Below are 19,761 nucleotides of genomic sequence, written 5' to 3'. Positions count from 1 at the left end.
TAAAAGGATCATACACCATGATCAAGTGGGGTTTATTCCAGGAATGCAAGGATTCTTCAATATACGCAAATCAATCAACGTGATACATCATTTTAACAAACTGAAGGAGAAAAATCATATGATCATCTCAATAGATGCACAGAAAGCTTTCGACAAAATTCAACACCGATTTATGATAAAAGCCCTGCAGAAAGTAGGCCTAGAGGGAACTTTCCTCAACATAATAAAGGCCATATATGACAAACCCACAGCCAACATTGTCCTCAATGGTGAAAAACTGAAACCATTTCCACTAAGATCAGGAACAAGACAAGGTTGCCCACCCTCACCACTATTATTCAACATAGTTTTGGAAGTGTTAGCCACAGCAATCAGAGAAGAAAAAGAAATAAAAGGAATCCAAATCGGAAAAGAAAACGTAAAGCTGTCACTGTTTGCAGATGACATGATACTACACATAGAAAATCCTAAAGATGCTACCAGAAAACTACTAGAACTAATCAATGAATTTGGTAAAGTAGCAGGATACAAAATTAATGCACAGAAATCTCTTGCATTTCTATACACTAATGATGAAAAATCTGAAAGAGAAATTAAGGAAACACGCCCGTTTACCACTGCAACAAAAAGAATAAAATATCTAGGAATAAACCTACCTAAGGAGACAAACGACCTGTATGCAGAAAATTATAAGACACTGATGAAAGAAATTAAAGATGATACAAATAGATGGAGAGATATACCATGTTCTTGGATTGGAAGAATCAACATTGTGAAAATGACTCTACTACCCAAAGCAATCTACAGATTCAATGCAATCCCTATCAAACTACCACTGGCATTTTTCACAGAACTAGAACAAAAAATTTCACAATTTGTATGGAAACAGAAAAGACCCTGAATAGCCAAAGCAATCTTGAGAACGAAAAATGGAGCTGGGGGAATCAGGCTCCCTGACTTCAGACTATATTACAAAGCTACAGTAATCAAGACAGTTTGGTACTGGCACAAAAACAGAAACGTAGATCAATGGAACAGGATAGAAAGCCCAGAGATAAACCCACGCACATATGGTCACCTTATCTTTGATAAAGGAGGCAAGCATATACAGTGGAGAAAAGACAGCCTCTTCAATAAGTGGTTCTGGGAAAACTGGACAGGTACATGTAAAAGTATGAAATTAGAACACTCCCTAACACCATACACAAAAATAAACTCAAAATGGATTAAAGACCTAAATGTAAGGCCAGACACTATCAAACTCTTAGAGGAAAACATAGGAAGAACACTCTATGACATAAATCACAGCAAGATCCTTTTTGACTCAACTCCTAGAGAAATGGAAATAAAAACACAAATAAACAAATGGGACCTAATGAAACTTAAAAGCTTTTGCACAACAAAGGAAACCATAAACAAGACTAAAAGACAACCGTCAGAATGGGAGAAAATATCTGCAAATGAAGCAACTGACAAAGGATTAATCTCCAAGATTTACAAGCAGCTCATGCAGCTCAATAACAAAAAAACAAACAACCCAATCCAAAAATGGGCAGAAGACCTAAATAGACATTTCTCCAAAGAAGATATACAGATTGCCAACAGACACATGAAAGAATGCTCAACATCATTAATCATTAGAGAAATGCAAATCAAAACTACAATGAGATATCATCTCACACCGGTCAGAATGGCCATCATCAAAAAATCTAGAAACAATAAATGCTGGAGAGGGTGTGGAAAAAAGGGAACCCTCTTGCACTGTTGTTGAGAATGTAAACTGATACAGCCACTATGGAGAACAGTATGGAGGTTCCTTCAAAAACTAAAAATAGAACTACCATATGACCCAGCAATCCCACTACTGGGCATATACCCTGAGAAAACCATAATTCAAAAAGAGTCATGCACCAAAATGTTCATTGCAGCTCTATTTACAATAGCCAGGACATGGAAGCAACCTAAGTGTCCAACATCAGATGAATGGATAAAGAAGATGTGGCACATATATACAATGGAATATTACTCAGCCTTAAAAAGAAACGAAATGAAGGTATTTGTAGTGAGGTGGATGGAGTTAGAGTCTGTCATACAGAGTGAAGTAAGTCAGAAAGAGAAAAACAAATACAGTATGCTAACACATATATATGGAATCTAAGGGAAAAAAAAAAAAAGGTCATGAAGAACCTAGGGGTAAGATGAGAATAAAGACACAGACCTACTAGAGAATGGACTTGAGGATATGGGGAGGGGGAAGGGTAAGCTGTGACAAAGTGAGAGAGTGGCATGGGCATATATACACTACCAAACATAAAATAGATAGCTAGTGGGAAGCAACCGCATAGCACAGGGAGATCAGCTCTGTGCTTTGTGACCACCTAGAGGGGTAAGATAGGGAGGGTGGGAGGGAGGGAGATGCAAGAGGGAAGAGATATGGGAACATAGGTATATGTATAACTGATTCACTTTGTTATAAAGCAGAAATTAACACACCATTGTAAAGCAATTATACTCCAATAAAGATGCTAAAAAAAAAAAAATTTCAGAGTTAGAGCTGAAAGATGGGTCTGCATTATAGGTTCTGTTTGGAATTGACCTGAAATTCTACTTTGGGTTTTCAAGTGCTCATAGATCACTTTTTAGAAGTTCTACAATCATTATATTTAATATGGCTTCTACTTTTTATTTATTAAAAATTCAACTAACTTGTAGAATAGTAACAGGTAAGTTACCTGTACAGAAAGAGAGTGCAATTCCAGGGTGCTTTTGAGATTCAAATCTTTATATTTAAGTGTCTGATTTTTAAAAAATCATTTCAGAAAGTGCACTATTTTTTTTCCAAGTCAGAAATCTATCATTATTAAAACCCATTTTGAAATGAAATATTATTAATCTGCTAACTACTTAGGTTGAACTATTTTGTTCAGGAAGAACTCATAAGCAACTTATTAAGTTATAAAGCTTGTGAGGTGGGGAAATACCAAAGGACCACAAATAAGAAATATAATGCCATAATGCATCTTGGCAAGTATATGAAAAATGTAAATAACTAGCTTACTTAGGTACTATTCATTACAACTTAGAAAAACTTCATGTAACCATTCATTGCATCTCAGTAACAACAATGACTATAACATTCATTGAATGTTTATTACAAAATAGGGTAGCGAGCTATAGGGAGCAAATGTCTGACTTAACATGAAGCCACTCCTCCCATTCTATACTTTTGGGCACACAGAATGTTTTCTCACTTAGCCCCACAAGGGGCCTTAATGCACCATCCTCATTCAGCCAGTACCAGCTAACTTTTCAAATTAGGTTTGTGAGATGAAACCTATTTTCAATCTCTACATTAGTTGCTTATGTATCTCATTTTTTAAATTAAGGAACATCCTTAATTACCCGGATTTCACAGATAAGAAAATTGAAAAGCACAGTGGCTAAATCAAACACACAAAACCATAAATGTAGAAAGTGGTAAAACTACAATTCAAACCCAGGACGACCTGACCTCAGTGCATTGCTAACCTGTTGGTAGTGAACAATCACAAACTTTCCAAGTCTCCAGCTCAGGTGAAAATTATACTCTGCCTCACTCACGGAAAATTGTTTTCTAGCTTATGATACACTGGCCATCAAGTTCATTTCACTTTGCCTTGGGCTTCTCTATTGAATTAAAGGAATAAGGAAGAGCAATAATAATCCATGGTTGACCTTTAAAAACGTTTCTGACTCATACTTTATTCAATTATTAAGAGGGAAATATGTAGCATATAAGATGTACTTTAGGGCTTCCCTGGTGGCGCAGTGGTTGAGAATCTGCCTGCCAATGCAGGGGACACGGGTTCGAGTCCTGGTCTGGGAAGATCCCACATGCCGCGGAGCGACTAGGCCCGTGAGCCACAATTACTGAGCCTGCGCGTCTGGAGCCTGTGCTCCGCAACAAGAGAGGCCGCGACAGTGAGAGACCCGCGCACCGCGATGAAGAGTGGCCCCCGCTTGCCACAACTAGAGAAAGCCCTCGCACTGAAACGAAGACCCAACACAGCCATTAAAAATAAATTAATTAATTAATTTAAAAAAAAAAGTTCTAAGGTTAACCTTAACACAAAACAGCCCATAAAAGTGGTAATAAAATCAAGATGCAAAACCTAAAATGCAAGAAAATGATCATGAATGAATTTAAATGTGTTTAAAAGGCAACTCAATAAAGATTCAGGCAACAAACAATACAAGCCCAAGTACTTGCTATATCCCTGGCACTGCCAAGGTAGGAGCCTCATATTTCTCATTTCTAATTCATACAAGGGGTTAGAACACTCATTTGTGAATGTGGAGGAAGGTACAGGAATAATAAGTGACTTAAACAGTTAATAAACCTATCTTAAAAGGTGTGAATGCGTCGAAAGCCCATACTTTTTGCCAATGCATCAAGCTACCTACTATATAAAGTTTATTACTTATTGAATACCTACTAAAGTATTATATATATATATATTTTTGGAGTATAGTTGCTTTACAATGTTGTGTTAGTTTCTGCTGTACAATGAAGTGAATCAGCTATATGTATGCATATATCCCCTCTCTCTTGGGCCTCCCTCCCACTCCCCCCCCATTATCTTTATACTTTTTACATTATTCCTACACTCTAATTAGTATTGCTCTCATTTTACAAACAAAGTGACTATGGGTCATTGAGCTTAACCAACTTGCTCAGTGTTCAAAAACAAGCAAATGACAGATTCAGGATTCAGATTAGATTCTCTCTTTTTTTTTCTACTATTCCACTCTGTCCAAATACTCTAAAAAAATAATTAGAGAAGGGATAAAATAACTGCAAAAAGTGCCATCAGTGGATTCAGTATTAGGAGAGAATGGTATACATGTAATCCTTCAAGCTTGATTAAAATATTAAAATCATAAAAATTCCATAAAGGAAATGGCCACAGGAAAAGAAAGTTCAGTAAATTCAATAAGGAAAGGAATGAAGATACTTGATTGGGAATGGGGTGGAGGGAGGAGGGTTAAGTCATCTTCTCTGGTACTATAATTCTTCTTAACTTACAATAATAGAAAAAAAAAATGTTTATACTACCCAGGAGGAAAGAAGCAATGATGACTATTTTTCTTTCTCACCCTACATACACACACACAAAAATGACATAATAGAGTTACTTTCGTAAGAATTCCAAGATTTGCAGTGTGATGATGTAGTGATCAGGTTCATCACCCAGATTTATTTCCAATTCACTCACAGACAAAAGGGATTTCGATGTCTCCAGGCTGGCTTCAGGCAGATATAAACCAGTTTCAGATGTAGAACAAATAATGTCACTCTTCCTCCCTAAAAAGCCCTGAATCTAAATAAGGCAAAGACTAACTCCTTAAAGGAAAGAATGCTGGATTACTGATGATGTAAGAGTCTAGATCTCACTAATTTTCATGTTTCAAGTTACTGGACAGCTCCAGCTACCAGATAAAGAATAGAGCATGTAGGGGTACATATTACCCCTATCTGCTAGTGTTACCTTTTGTTTCTCCTGCCCTTGCTCAAGAGAATATATTTCTATGTTAAGATTCAGTTTAGATTCCCTATTTTTTTCAGCTTTATTTAGATATAAGTGGCATACAGCACTGTAAAAGTTTAAGGTGTACAGCATTATGACTTGACATATATATTGTGAAATGATTACCACAGTAAGGTTAGTTAATACCCATCATGTCATATGGATACAAAATAATGCTTTTTTCCCTGTTATGAGAACTTTGAGGATCTACTCCCTAAGCAAATACACCATATAGCAGTGTAAACTACAGTCATCATGTTGTACATTACAGCCCTAGTACATCTTTGTCTTATAAGTGGAAGTTTGTATCTTTTGACCAACTTATGCAATTCTTCCACCCCCCAAATTCCCTTTTTTAAAAATTTTTATTTTATATTGGAGTATAGTTGATTAACAATGTTGTGTTAGTTTCAGGTGTACAGCAAAGTGATTCAGCTATACATATACATATATCTATTCTTTTTCAAATTCTTTTCACATTTAGATTATTACAGAAAACTGAGCAGAGTTCCCTGTGCTATATAGTAGGTCCTTGTTGGTTATCTATTTTAAATAAAGCAATGTGTACATGTCAATCCCAAACTCCCAATCTATCCCTCCTTCCCAACTTAAAAAAATTTTTTTTACCACAGGTACCAAAAGTAATCACCCCTTTCTCAATTCTTTTTTTTTTTAACATCTTTATTGGAGTATAATTGCTTTACAATGGTGTGTTCGTTTCTGCTTTATAACAAAGTGAATCAGTTATACATATACATATGTTCCCATATCTCTTCCCTCTTGCATCTCCCTCCCTCCCACCCTCCCTATCCCACCCCTCTAGGTGGTCACAAACCACCGAGCTGATCTCCCTGTGCTATGCAGCTGCTTCCCTCTAGCTATCTATCTTACGTTTGGTAGTGTATATATGTCCATGCCATTCTCTCACTTTGTCACAGCTTACCCTTCCCCCTCCCCATATCCTCAAGTCCATTCTCTAGTAGGTCTGTGTCTTTATTCCCATCTTACCCCTAGGTTCTTCATGACCTTTTTTTTTTTTCCCCCTTAGATTCCATATATATGTGTTAGCATACGGTATTTGTTTTTCTCTTTCTGACTTACTTCATTCTGTATGACAGACTCTAGGTCCATCCACCTCACTACAAATAACTCAATTTTGTTTCTTTTTATGGCTGAGTAGTATTCCACTGTAAATATGTGCCACATCTTCTTTATCCATTCATCTGATGATGGACACTTAGGTTGCTTCCATGTCCTGGCTATTGTAAATAGAGCTGCAATGAACATTTTGGTGCATGACTCTTTTTGAATTATGGTTTTCTCAGGGTATATGCCCAGTAGTGGGATTGCTGGGTCGTATAGTAGTTCTATCTTTAGTTTTTTAAGGAACCTCCATAGTGTTCTCCATAGTGGTTGTATCAATTTGCATTCCCACCACTTTCTCAATTATTATGGTAATTGTTAAAGCTCTTTAAAAAAAGTTCTTAAATAGGGACTTCCCTGGTGGTTCAGTGGTTAAGACTCCACGCTCCCAATGCAGGGGGCACAAGTTCGATCCCTGGTCAGGGAACTAAGATCCCGCATGCCACACAGCTCAGCCAAAAAAAAAAAAAAATCTTAAATACATATCTTGCATATCAATTTAGGTTAGCCAACATGGATAATGCATATGATGGTAAACCTAAAGGCTAATGAGGTATCAGTCATTCCCACCTTCATGGTACTTACAATCTTGCGAGAGAAATATATTTATCAGTATTTTCCAAAGTTTGATTTTTAGATGCACATGAAACAACACAAAAACTTTTTTAAATTTAGTACTTATAAATTTCATTTAATCTGTGTTTAAAAATGTGATTTCATAGATATGTTTTAGAATGAAGAAAAATATCAAGTAAATAATAAAACAGATGGTAAGTGGTTATGAGCAAAATCACAGTGAACAATGGAACATGAGTGCAAAAGGTGTGAACAACACTGAATTGCATGTGCCTAGCTATAAGTTGAGAAGTTCTAAAAGTTTCAGAAGAATGTTTGTAAAATACAGTGACACCAGCACACTGGGGAGAAATGCTACCTTTGTAAAAGGGCTCATGTAGGTTATAGCGTTTTTCTGGCCTGTAAAGAATAGGTGCATTCAGAAAATAGCCCTACATGATTTCTAGCAGGCTTTCTGTTGCTGATATGGTGAACGCATCTGACTGTCAATAATACAAGTGTTTTAGGATACTTTGCCTTGAAGGTCAGGCATTCTATGGTAATCTGTCTAATTTCTAAGCTCTCCCAGCTTAAGGACTTGGCTGGTCACTAACGTAATCATTTCATTTTTAAGAAATGCTTCTATTACATTTAAGATAGCAGGTTTATTCTGTTTTCTTTCTTTTTTTTGGCTGCAATGGGTCTTCGTTGCTGTGCGCGGGCTTTGTCTAGTTGCGGTGAACGGGGTCTACCCTTCGCTGTGGTGCGCGGTCTTCTCATTGCGGTGGCTTCTCTTATTGCAGAGCACGGACTCTAGGCGCGCGGGCTTCAGTAGTTGTGGCGCACAGGCTTAGCTGCTCCGCGGCATATGGGATCTTCCTGGACCAGGGCTTGAAGCCGTGTCCCCTGCATTGGCAGGCGGATTCTTAACCAATGTGCCACCAGGGAAGTCCTATATTGATGGTTTTTATAAGAAGTGTTTTTCTGTGCTGGTCATTTTTCTTTTAATGAGCACTTTACCCATCTTCAAGTTTACGATTTTTTTTTTTTATATGTTACTTTTAATTCTTTCCTTAGGAACTAATTTTGCCACATAATTTTAAAATGAAATAAACACATTTTAATTAATTGACTGATTAACTTCGTTTGTCCATCTACCTGTCGAAATTATTTATAATTATGATGCAGCACAGAATTATGAATTATATACCAAAAGAGTAATTAGATGGCTGGGTTTCTAATTCTTACTTTTCCATTAAAACTTTATATGGTTATAGACAAACAGGTTATTTGACAAGACCTTAGTTTATCATCCACAAAATGAGGGGCTAAGACTAAATAACTCCTTAATCCCCTAAATTATATAATCATTTGTAGATTCATCACTGTTCAGTAATTTACATAGTCATTTCATAAACCAGTGACAATATCCTAGTTAGTTTAAAAAGGAACTGTCATACTCATGGATTTTCTAGATGATCTACTCAAGATTGACTAGCCCAAGTCCTGATTAATCCTTTAAAAATTTTTTTAATATTTATATTTATTATCTAATTACAAACATTATATCTACTCATTGTAGAAAATCTGAAAGATGATAATTTTATTAAATCAGATGAATCCCATCACTCATAGATAGTGATTGGTAAAATTTTGGTGTTTTTCCAGAATTTATTTTATATTTTGAAAAAAATCAATTATAAGTAAAATATTTTGCTAGTTTTAAATATTTGGGTTCCTTCTAGCATTTTAAAACTATATTAAGAAATATGATAAATTTTCCAAAATTATATTTTCTCATTCAAGATCAATTTTTTGTGTATTCAAATTTCCCTCCCAATTTTTTTTCAGGTACTACACCTACTTCAGCAATTATCATCCTTCTTTGTAATTACCTTTTTAAAAAATTTTTTATCTTATTATCTTAGAATACATATATAGCAGTAGAATTCTTGAACTAATGAAAATGCATATATTTTCACAAATTTTTTAAATAAAATTTTAACCATCAATTTTTTAAAATTGTGGGTCACTGTTTAATGGTTTTAAACCATTTTTTAATTAAGACATTTATTTTTTCCTTAATAGGCAAAAGATGGTAATAGCTTTTCATTTCAGACTATTTTAATTTTTACATATGCAAATCAAGTTGACTTTTCCTTTGTAGTTTAATCACTATCTATTTTGCACAAAATTATTCTCCATCAGAGGGACATATATTCTCTTCTACTTATATAGTTTCATTATTAAAATTAGCTACTTATTCCACATGAAATACATTTTACCATATGGTGTGAGGCAGATATCTAATTTTATTGTTTCCAAACATTTAATCAATTCTCCCAGATCAGCTTTTATAAAAACTCCCTTCCCTCAATCATATTTAATTCCACATCTATTATCTATAAAGATTTAGTAAATTTTGATCTGTTTCTGGGGTCTCCATTCTGTCCTACTAGTCAGATTTTCTGTTTTTATGCCAGGGCAACACTGCTCTAATTACTGTAGCTTCTATTGATACTAATATTTTAATATCAAGTAGAGCAAGTCTCACCCATTATTCTTCTCTAAACCTTCTTGGTTCTATTTTCCTGTTAAGTCTACCAGATAAACTTTAGAATCATTTTGTCAAATTTTTGATAAATTTTTGAGATGTTTATTGCTATTGAATTATAATCCAGGGATCAATTAAAGATGGCAATATTTACAAAATTGACTTTTCTTATTTAAGATTATACTCAATTCTTCATTTATTCCAACTCCTATCTGTCCCCCATCTTTTTAATGTATCTATAGGACTTACCTCACCAATTATAATCTTCCTGATCTCAAATTAGACTAAGAGATGTGTAGAGCCAGACAGAAAACACTTCATCTCTTTATCTGTCCTCCAACCTAAGTTCAGAAGTGGCTCCACAGAGTCTTGATAAATATCTGAGAAATAATTGATCACATTATGTATCAACTTGGATTTAGACGTTACATTTTTGCCCAGTATGTCACCGAAGAAAAATTTCCAAGTAACTTCTTTTTCTAGAATCTATAGGTCAGACAGAACCACATGATATCAGGAGCCTATTATGTCAAGAGTTTAATTTGCTGTGATTTTAATTCTCACTTTTTACTTCACGGTATTAGCATTAACATAGAAACATTAGGGAGTCTGGCCTTTATTTATTTATGTCATAAACTTGCTGTAACTATTGGCTGTCAAATTGAATCTTTTGTATTTCCATCCTAATATTTTCCTCAGCCTCATGGTATCATAAAGATGACAGAGTCCAGTTACCTTGGATATATTAGTCCTGACTGGAAATCCTTAAGACGTAGTGAACAGAGCAGGCAAAGACAAAGACAAAAATTAAAATGATTACAGAAATTAGGAGGGCTACTTAGTATCTGACAACAGACTTTAACAGCTATAACTTCTTCCTTTGGGGCGGAGTGATTGGAAGTAAATGAAATATAATCCAAGTCTTAAACTGAAGGTTATGAAAAGGTTCAGTACGTAATTCTTTAGCAAGTCCTTACAGCACCAAACTTAAGGGGAAACCCTTGAAGCCAGAAAGGGTAGTTTTAAAGCAAAGAGAGGAAATGCAGGGGAAAAAAATGAAAACGTGTTTCATTAAGTAAAAACACAAATCATGAAGAAAGAGGTTAAACTTCAGTGAAAGTTAAAAAGGTTCCTACTACCTAGTGTTATATACCGGAAACATCTGATGTGCCATCAAAATTTAACTTGGAAAATAGCCAGGAGCCTATGTTATTATGTCTCTTTTTGCAATTGGGGATCCTAAAGTTCTCTAGGCTAACCAATTTCCTTTATGTTTTCAAGGAAATTAATCACTAAGAGCAATCAATCAACGAATGTTGGAGACATCCCATAAAATGGTCAGATTTTCCAAAAAAAGAGAAAGTGAGACTGTGTGTGTGTGTGTCCCTGTATATGTTGGAGGTGATGATCCACTCCCAAAAACTATAATACTGTCGTCAAGAGAATTACAGTGGAATAAAATAAAACGGCTTAATACAACTGAAATATTTAGGGAATACTAAAAATATATGCAAGGAATTTCTAAATTGTGTTTAGAAAAACCCAAAGTTTACATCAGAAAAAATAAAAAAGAATGAGTAAATGTTGTACTAGCTTGGAAAGAATTAATGAAAATAATAGTATTCAGAGAAATAGTATATAAATATTTGCAGGAAGACCTCAGAAGAGAATAATAAAAGCATTTTCAGTTTTATACACATCTTCTTAGGATTACATTTCATATGTATTCCTGGATCAAGCAATATGTCTCTATAATATGTAATGAATAATTTATTTTATACTATAAATTTTTATATTAATGTTAATTACTAAGACATATCAAAAATTTTAAAATTCATTCTATTTTTAATGAATACTTAAAAATAAGATTCTACAACAGCTCACAGAACCCCATACTCATAATTTACATGTTGGCAAAAAAAAGACTTGTCATCTGGAACAAAACTTTGCATGTTCTATTTTAATGCTTTATTCAATTTGAATATGACAATAGCTTCAGTCAGTGTAAATAAAATCACAACTAAGTAACAGTTCATAGGGGAGTTAAATAAGATTTTCATGTAGGAAACAACTTTTCCCTACCTATTAGGAAAAGCCAATATAAATACACAAAGAGCAAAGTATGTACAATGAGTAATGTATTTAATTTTTAACTTCATTTGTATTACTGGCCTATTCTAAATATGTGCAACAATTTATCATTTTCTTGACATTGATTTTCAAGATTGTATCCTTCATACCAGATTTTCTTCTTCCCATGATTATGTTCATTTCGTCTCAATGTCATCAAAATTGGCATCTTTTAAGAATGTCAGAATTCGAAATTTAGTTAATTTTCCAAATATAACATAGCATCACTTTAATTTTCTGAGAACAATCCAACCCATATTTATTACTGAGTAAAAGATTCACTCCGTGGATAGTGCCCAATAAGAGAGTAAAATATACACTTTTTTTTCTCATTTATTTCTATTGAAGCCTCAGAAAACATATTTTTCAAGCAGAACATATTGAAATTATTTGGGAATCAGAGAATAAGGATATAATTAGGTATTAATTTGAATATATTCATTTCCTTATAACTCAATTTAAAAATAAAGTTTTTAAGCCTCAGTCTTCTCCTTTACCACTAAACTGGCAAAAGTATGAATTAATGTAACAGGTGGGCTCGTGTGGTTTTAATAGCAGTGAAATATAATCAACTGTCTCATATCATATTTCCAGGAAAGCAAGCAACATCTAGACCTAAGCATGATCCTTAGGCAATCCCAGCACTGGCATGAAAATGTTCAAACCCCCCATAGGGACCATATATCTTCTGGTCCTGAGTTTAATTGAAACTTTAAACAAAATATATTACCTATTTAATGCAGCTGAACTGGAGGCTGGCCTTTGTAGTGTATAGACTAATGCCTAGCAAATTAATGTCTGTAACCATAGTACATAATGTAGAATTTATATCAAGCGTGAGTGGTAAAAAGAAAAGAAAATAAACCACTACAGTTTTATAATGAGAAATGAACTTTTAGGAGCAAATTGTGTACATACATTTCATATATTTATTCTTTTTGATACACAGCCCAAAGCTCATATCTCCTTATCTTATTGGCTCCATATCTTACAAAGTGAATTTCTAAAATCTCCTGGCCCTGGTCTTATCCTTTCTCCTGGTCTTGTCCTTTCTGACGAATGAAAAATGAAAATGCGATGAAAAGATTTATCTTAAAAGTTAGAAGTTAATATTCTTGTAGAGGTACACAGATCAATGGCTAATCCAGTTATACAGTCGTATCATATTTGAAGGGTTGACTCACAGATTTTCAAGAGTGCCAATGGAAGCAATCATAGGAAAATCACCAGAACTCAAAATAGGGGAAGCAGGTGGTATAAAAAGCTTAACACTACTGGAGTGTTAATGCTTCCACACTTGAAAGATGTGAAGTTCAAATCTCACACAGTTAAAAACCATTTCTTTCACAGTCAGCATGCTAAATGCCTTCAGCAATCCACTTAAGAACCACCAGTCACAGAAGAAAACATTACGCATGTGAACCGTCCTGTCAAAAATTTACTCTGAATATTTCTATTCTAAATATATTCTGGAACAAAGTGAGGTCAACACATACACACACACGCAAATGGGCACACTAGACAAATCCAACAAAAAGAAATTATGCATCTAAAAAACCAACCATACAGAGGCTGAGAGAAAAACAGACTTCTCTGACAGCCAACCTACTAACTGAATTCAGCATAGAGTATACACCCTTCGAGTAGAGTTAGGATAAATTTACAAGTGAGAATTTTTGTGTTTTGTTGTCAGGAGGTACATTTGACATCTTCTTTGTCAGTTCTTACCTAAATGAGAGTAAGGAATCTAAAGGTCCCTGGTAGCCATTTATGACAAAACTTTTTCATTCCACAAGTTTCTTTCTCAAAAATACAAATTCTAAAATTTGGACAAGCTCTTTACTCCAAAAATTGTTATAATAAATTCACTGTGTCTCTTATTTATTGGTTCTTTCACTGTTCTCTCTAACTAGCTCAATGAAATTGGGGAAATCTCTCATAATTGAAGAGCCGTTTTCACAAAACTGAAAATTAAGTCAAAAGATTCCTTCTTTTTTATGAGAGAATGTGAGGAAAAAGCATCTTGTCAATTTGAAACCTATGTAAGTAAAAGACTTGTTAGTTGCAGGCTGATGGAGGAAAAATATATTTTCTAATACTGAGCTAGGATTTCATAAGTAACAGGGATGTGTATAAAAAAAGATCTAGGAATTATCAGAAATAAGAGAATCAAAATGGTAAGATCAAAATAAAGGCAAATGAGGTAATAAATATCAATGATCATTATCATGGAATTCCCCTGGAAGAATGTAATCTCTCCCTAAGATAAAAGCATGTTACCCATAGACATATTTTTTAAAGAACAAGGATATATAAATACATATGCAAATTGTGACACTAGTGTCACATCAAAATAAAATAAAACCTTGAGATTTTTGTTTGTTTTGTTTGTTTTGGTTTGTTTGGTCCAGTCAACATAGTAGGCCTACATAGTTATGAACAAAATATTCTCGAGGCTAGAGTAATACAATTATCCATTTTATTTGTAGGCATTTACTTATTAAGGAAAGATACTAAAGAGCACTAGACCAACTGTGAAATCCCTTAGAAAGTTCTATGAGAGCAGAAACCATATGGACTACTTCCATTTCATCCTACCACCACTATACGCACCCCCAACTCAGGACCTGTGACTTAAAGATTTTTTTTTTTTTTTGCACACAGAGGTTATTCTAAACATAGCGATTGCAGACTGCAACAACAAGGCTGTAACTCTAGACTCTTACTCCATGAATACATTGTGGATTTTTGTTCTCAAGATATATTACCAAGATGAAATGGCCTAAATTGCTTATATATTGTAATTAAACCAAACAATCACTTTGCACTGAGAAAGCCAAGTAATTTTATATTAAATAGTAAATAGGCTTAAAATGACCTTTGGGATTGGAAGGGCTCAAACTGATAAAACTGAAAGTTACAGCCTATCTTAGTTTCCCATAATCTCTTAGGATTATTCAAAAGCAATGCTTAAGTAGACATAGTAAGGGAAATAAACAATTATAGAGAAAGAAGAGAAAAAATGAGGGTGGTTAAAAATTATCCTACATTAAAAGAATTTTAATATCCTGCATTTCATGCATTCTGTAATGAAAACACAATTTTGTAGGTGTTTCATTCTTTTAAAATGAAAAGGTTTTTAATATGTATTTGGACAAGGAATGATATCTATATCCATATATCTATATATCTACATATAGATATATATGCTGGTTTTTAAATGGGTAAAGATAAGCTATACTGATATAGTGAAGAATGTGCCAGTTTTGGCAATACAGAAGGACTGAATAGAAAAAGCATTTAAATTTAAATCAGTAAACTACACTTCTGGTTCTAACACAAACTGTGTAATCCTAAACAGATCAACCTAACTCTTTGTAGGTCCTTTTCTTCTCTTGAGTTTCCCACTTAGAGAAGTTCCTTTAGCATTTGTTATAAAGCTAGTTTGGTGGTGCTGAATTCTCTTCGCTTTTGCTTGTCTGTAAAGCTTTTGATTCCTCCATCGAACCTGAATGAGATCCTTGCTAGGTAGAGTAATCTTGGTTGTAGGTTCTTCCCTTTCATCACTTTAAGTATATCATGCCACTCCCTTCTGGCTTGTAGAGTTTCTGCTGAGAAATCAGCTGTTAACCTTTTGGGAGTTCCCTTGTATGTTATTTGTTGTTTTTCCCTTGCTGCTTTCAATAATTTTTCTTTGTCTTTAGTTTTTACCAATTTGATTACTGTGTGTCTCGGCCTGTTTCTCCTTGGGTTTATTCTGTATGGGACTCTCTGCGCTTCCTGGACTTGGGTGGCTATTTCCTTTCCCATGTTAGGGAAGTTTTCGACTATAATCTCTTCAAATATTTTCTCTGGTCCTTTCTCTCTCTCTTCTCCTTCTGGGACCCCTATAATGCGAATGTTGTTGCGTTTAATGTTGTCCCAGAGGTCTCTTAGGCTGTCTTCATTTCTTTTCATTCTTTTTTCTTTAGTCTGTTCCACAGCAGTGAATTCCATCATTTTGTCTTCCAGGTCACATATCTGTTCTTCTGCCTCAGTTATTCTGCTATTGATTCCTTCTAGTGTATTTTTCATTTAAGTTATTGTATTATTCATCTGTGTTTGTTTGTTCTTTAATTCTTCAGGGTCTTTGTTAAGCATTTCTTGCATCTTCTCGATCTTTGCCTCCATTGTTTTTCCAAGGTCCTGGATCATCTTCACTATCATTATTCTGAATTCTTTTTCAGGAAGGTTGCCTATCTCCACTTTATTTAGTTGTTTTTCTGGGGTTTTATCTTGTTCCTTCATCTGGTACATAGCCCTCTGCCTTTTCATCTTGTCTGTCTTTCTGTGAATGAGGTTTTTGTTCCATAGGCTGCAGGATTGTAGTTCTTCTTGCTTCTGCTGTCTGCCCTCTGGTGGATGAAGCTATCTAAGAGGCTTGTGCAAGTTTCCTGATGGGAGGGACTGGTGGTGGGTAGAGCTGACTGTTGCTCTGGTGAGCAGAACTCAGTAAAACTTTAATCTGCTTGTCTGCTGATGGGTGGGGCTGGGTTCCCTCCCTGTTGGTTGTTTGGCCTGAGGTGACCCAACACTGGAGCCTACCTGGGCTCTTTGGTGGGGCTAATGGCGGACTCCAGGAGAGTTCATGCCAAGGAGTACTTCCCAGAACTTCTGCTGCCAGTGTCCTTGTTCCCGTGGTGAGCCACAGCCACCCCCCGCCTCCGCAAGAGGCCCTCCAACACTAGCAGGTAGGTCTGGTTCAGTCTCCCCTGGGGTCACTGCTCCTTCCCCTGGGTCCCGATGCGCACACTACTTTGTGTGTGCCCTCCAAGAGTGGAATCTCTTGTTTCCCCCAGTCCTGTCAAAGTCCTGCAATCAAATCCCACTAGCCTTCAAAGTCTGATTCTCTAGGAATTCCTCCTCCCGTTGCCGGAACCCCAGGTTGGGAAGCCTGACGTGGGGCTCAGAACCTTCACTCCAGTGGGTGGACTTCTGTGGTATAACTGTTCTCCGGTCTGTGAGTCACCCACCCAGCAGTTATGGGATTTGATTTTGCTGTGATTGCGCCCCTCCTACCATCTCATTGTGGCTTCTCCTTTGTCTTTGGATGTGGGATATCTTTTTTGGTGAGTTCCAGTATCTTCCTGTCAATGACTGTCCATCAGCTAGTTGTGATTCTGGTGTTCTCACAAGAGGGAGTGAAAGCATGTCCTTCTACTCCGTCATCTTGGTTCAGGCTCAGATCAACCTAACTATTCGAGTGTAAATTTCTAGCTTGTAAAATAAAAGATTATGTTAGGAGGATTTTAAAGATATGAATCTTCCATCTCTAACATTCTATGATTCTAAAAATCACTTACAATTTGAGAAGAAAAGAGGAGAAATTGAGATTCAATAAAGGCCTATAATAGGTGTCAGAATAAAGAATAATTTTGACTAAGTCTAGCAGAAAAGTATGTCATGACAGGAAAAGGAGAAGAAACTCTAAACTAAATATGATGATTTCAATTTAAAGGGAACACTCTATTAATGGAATTATTAGTTGGGCATTAACTAAGTATGCTGTTTCACTTTTGGTTAATGCAGTTAATGATAAAAGATGGATTTTGACTGTGGTTGTTGAGAGATAAGGGGAAATGGACTTCGAGAGAAAATGCAGCAATTCTAGACGGGACAGAACTAAACAGAATCCCCGTTGGTGACTCCAAGGCCAACCAAGTACGTCAAAACTGTATCTATAGAGAAATCAGATTTACAATGGTAAATACAAAAAGAACTGCCAGAGAGAATACAATCAGTGACTTCTGGAGTTTAAAGCCCACAGAAAGAATAATGATTACAACGGAAGGTAATGTTATGAAACACTTACTAGGTTGGGCATTTGGTCCAATATGCTTTAGCTTCATTATCTCAATCAGTCCTCAAACTGACACTACCATTACAAGCACCTTATGGACGGAGAAACTGAGGCTTCAGTTAAGTAATTTGCCCAACGTCACTCAGCTGTTAAGTGTCAGAGCCATAATTTGAACCTGGGCTATCTGACTTCACACTATACTGAATCTCCACTGAATCCAACCCATTATCTCAAGAGGAAACTGAGGTCCACAACTGGCTAGGAGTAATTTTAACAGTTATTGTGTGATTTGGACTCTTAACATTTCATGTATTTTCATACCTTACTAATTATAACTGCCACCTAGGTGAAACTTTAATTTTTGTTTATAAAAATGATATATAGTGTCTTTTAAAATATGATTTGTACATGCTCGTAAATTCACTTAATTTTGGATGGGACGATACTCCTCAATTATTGTTACTCAATCACCTTGATCCTATGAAATCAAAGAGAATAATGAGAATGTATTTTTAAATAGATTTTTAAGTTTACTTATAAATTGTCACAATAAAAACTAAGTCTTATGATAAAATATAGAAAAAATTAAGTTGGGAAGCAAGTAATAATTGATAATCAAACTTGTTATTTTCTGTTAATACACAAATGCGAAAAATAGGCTCATTCGATGTTCGGGATAAGTCAACTACTGGCATGCAGAATAGAGTGATATGTTTTTCATAAAATGTTCAAGGGAAGGGAAAATGCAAAGGGCTGGAGTGTTGGGGTTTTTTGTTGTTTTTTTTGTTTTTTTAAGCAGCTGCAATGAATTAGTAAAGTAATAATAACATTCAAATATAATTGTATTTTTTCATACATATTCCTTTATGTCTCCTAACCTCCAAATAAAAGAAAATAAATAATGTTTGCATTATTTATACTATTACATGCAAGTGCTCGGGGGTAGTGGTCTTGAAGGGGTAAATGAATGAGCCGTGAGAAAAATGAATACTTGCAGGCTAAATCTAGCCAGACATTATAATCCATCACTCATCCCTAAAGGGCACCAATAATATGCAAATGTGAGAATTAGAAAACACATTCAAGGCTGTTGATAAACTTGATAGGATAATCAGCACATGCTGACAGACTAATGAAAATGATGAACTGATAGGGCAGCTTATCTCCTGGGCCATTTTTTTTTCTTGTCAAATGGAGGCTAATCAAAATGTATTAGGAGTTAAAGCCAACACTCAGAGGATTTCACCCACTTGATTAGGAGGTGAACTCATTCTCAGAGAAAATTATAGTTTCGTGAACAACTGAAACTACAAAACCTAGTCAGCTGACAGACCGTCACATAAAATTAAACAGAAGGCAGCCACTATAATTATGGCAGAAATCTGGAATGATAAATTATATTGGGATTCTCCCCTTGCAAATTGTTAGAGGGCTTTGCAGAGTCTGGGCAAAGCGGCTCCCTCCTTCTGTAATGGAAAATAAGACAAAGGACTAAGCAATCACCCCAGGGATACACTTATCTTTTGCTGCCTGAGTGTGCTCAGCATCTGTGTAACCACATGAGACACAGATCTCAAGGTACCAGCTGAATTTTCAATCAAATGTATTTACTTAAAATAATTGAATGAATTTTCTCTAATCATTAACTATAGTGAATACCACACTTCCTATTAACAATAAAGATGCCATATGCAGTCTGTTGCCATGGATCTGAGTCCTTTCCTAATTTAAAGAAAGATATCTTCTCTGATCATTGAGGAAAATTGGGGAAAAGCCCTTCCCAAGCATTAGCGTTAAAAATAAAATTATAAACTAAAACCACTGTGCCTCCTCAGACAAAATTAGAGAACACAGTTATTTCAGTATTCATTTTGAAATGAATAACCATCCAGCACTAACACAGAAAGTTAATTCAACTGATAAATCTACATACTCTAGGTACACACTTTATGGACACGTACATTTCACCTGAG

The 19,761-nt window shown here is 35.3% G+C and overlaps 1 protein-coding gene and 1 long non-coding RNA gene across 8 annotated transcripts in view; one reads left to right on the top strand and one right to left on the bottom strand.

Annotated features, from left to right (window-relative positions):
• TMTC2 (transmembrane O-mannosyltransferase targeting cadherins 2) overlaps nt 1–19,761 on the bottom strand; it is an 889,086-nt gene that overhangs the window by 602,150 nt on the left and 267,175 nt on the right. The gene's annotated exons all lie outside the window — the stretch shown is intronic.
• LOC309609382 overlaps nt 654–19,761 on the top strand; it is a 266,481-nt gene continuing 247,373 nt past the window's right edge. Inside the window, exon 1 of the long non-coding RNA XR_014233396.1 lies at nt 654–6,920. This is a non-coding gene — a long non-coding RNA (uncharacterized lncRNA). The remainder of the gene's footprint in view (nt 6,921–19,761) is intronic.

The sequence above is a fragment of the Balaenoptera borealis genome (assembly GCF_965194805.1).
Source record: "Balaenoptera borealis genome assembly, chromosome: 13".
NCBI classification, from domain to species: Eukaryota; Metazoa; Chordata; class Mammalia; order Artiodactyla; family Balaenopteridae; genus Balaenoptera; species Balaenoptera borealis.
The sequence above is the reverse complement of the archived record's forward strand: the minus strand, read 5'-3'. Positions and strand labels throughout refer to the sequence as shown.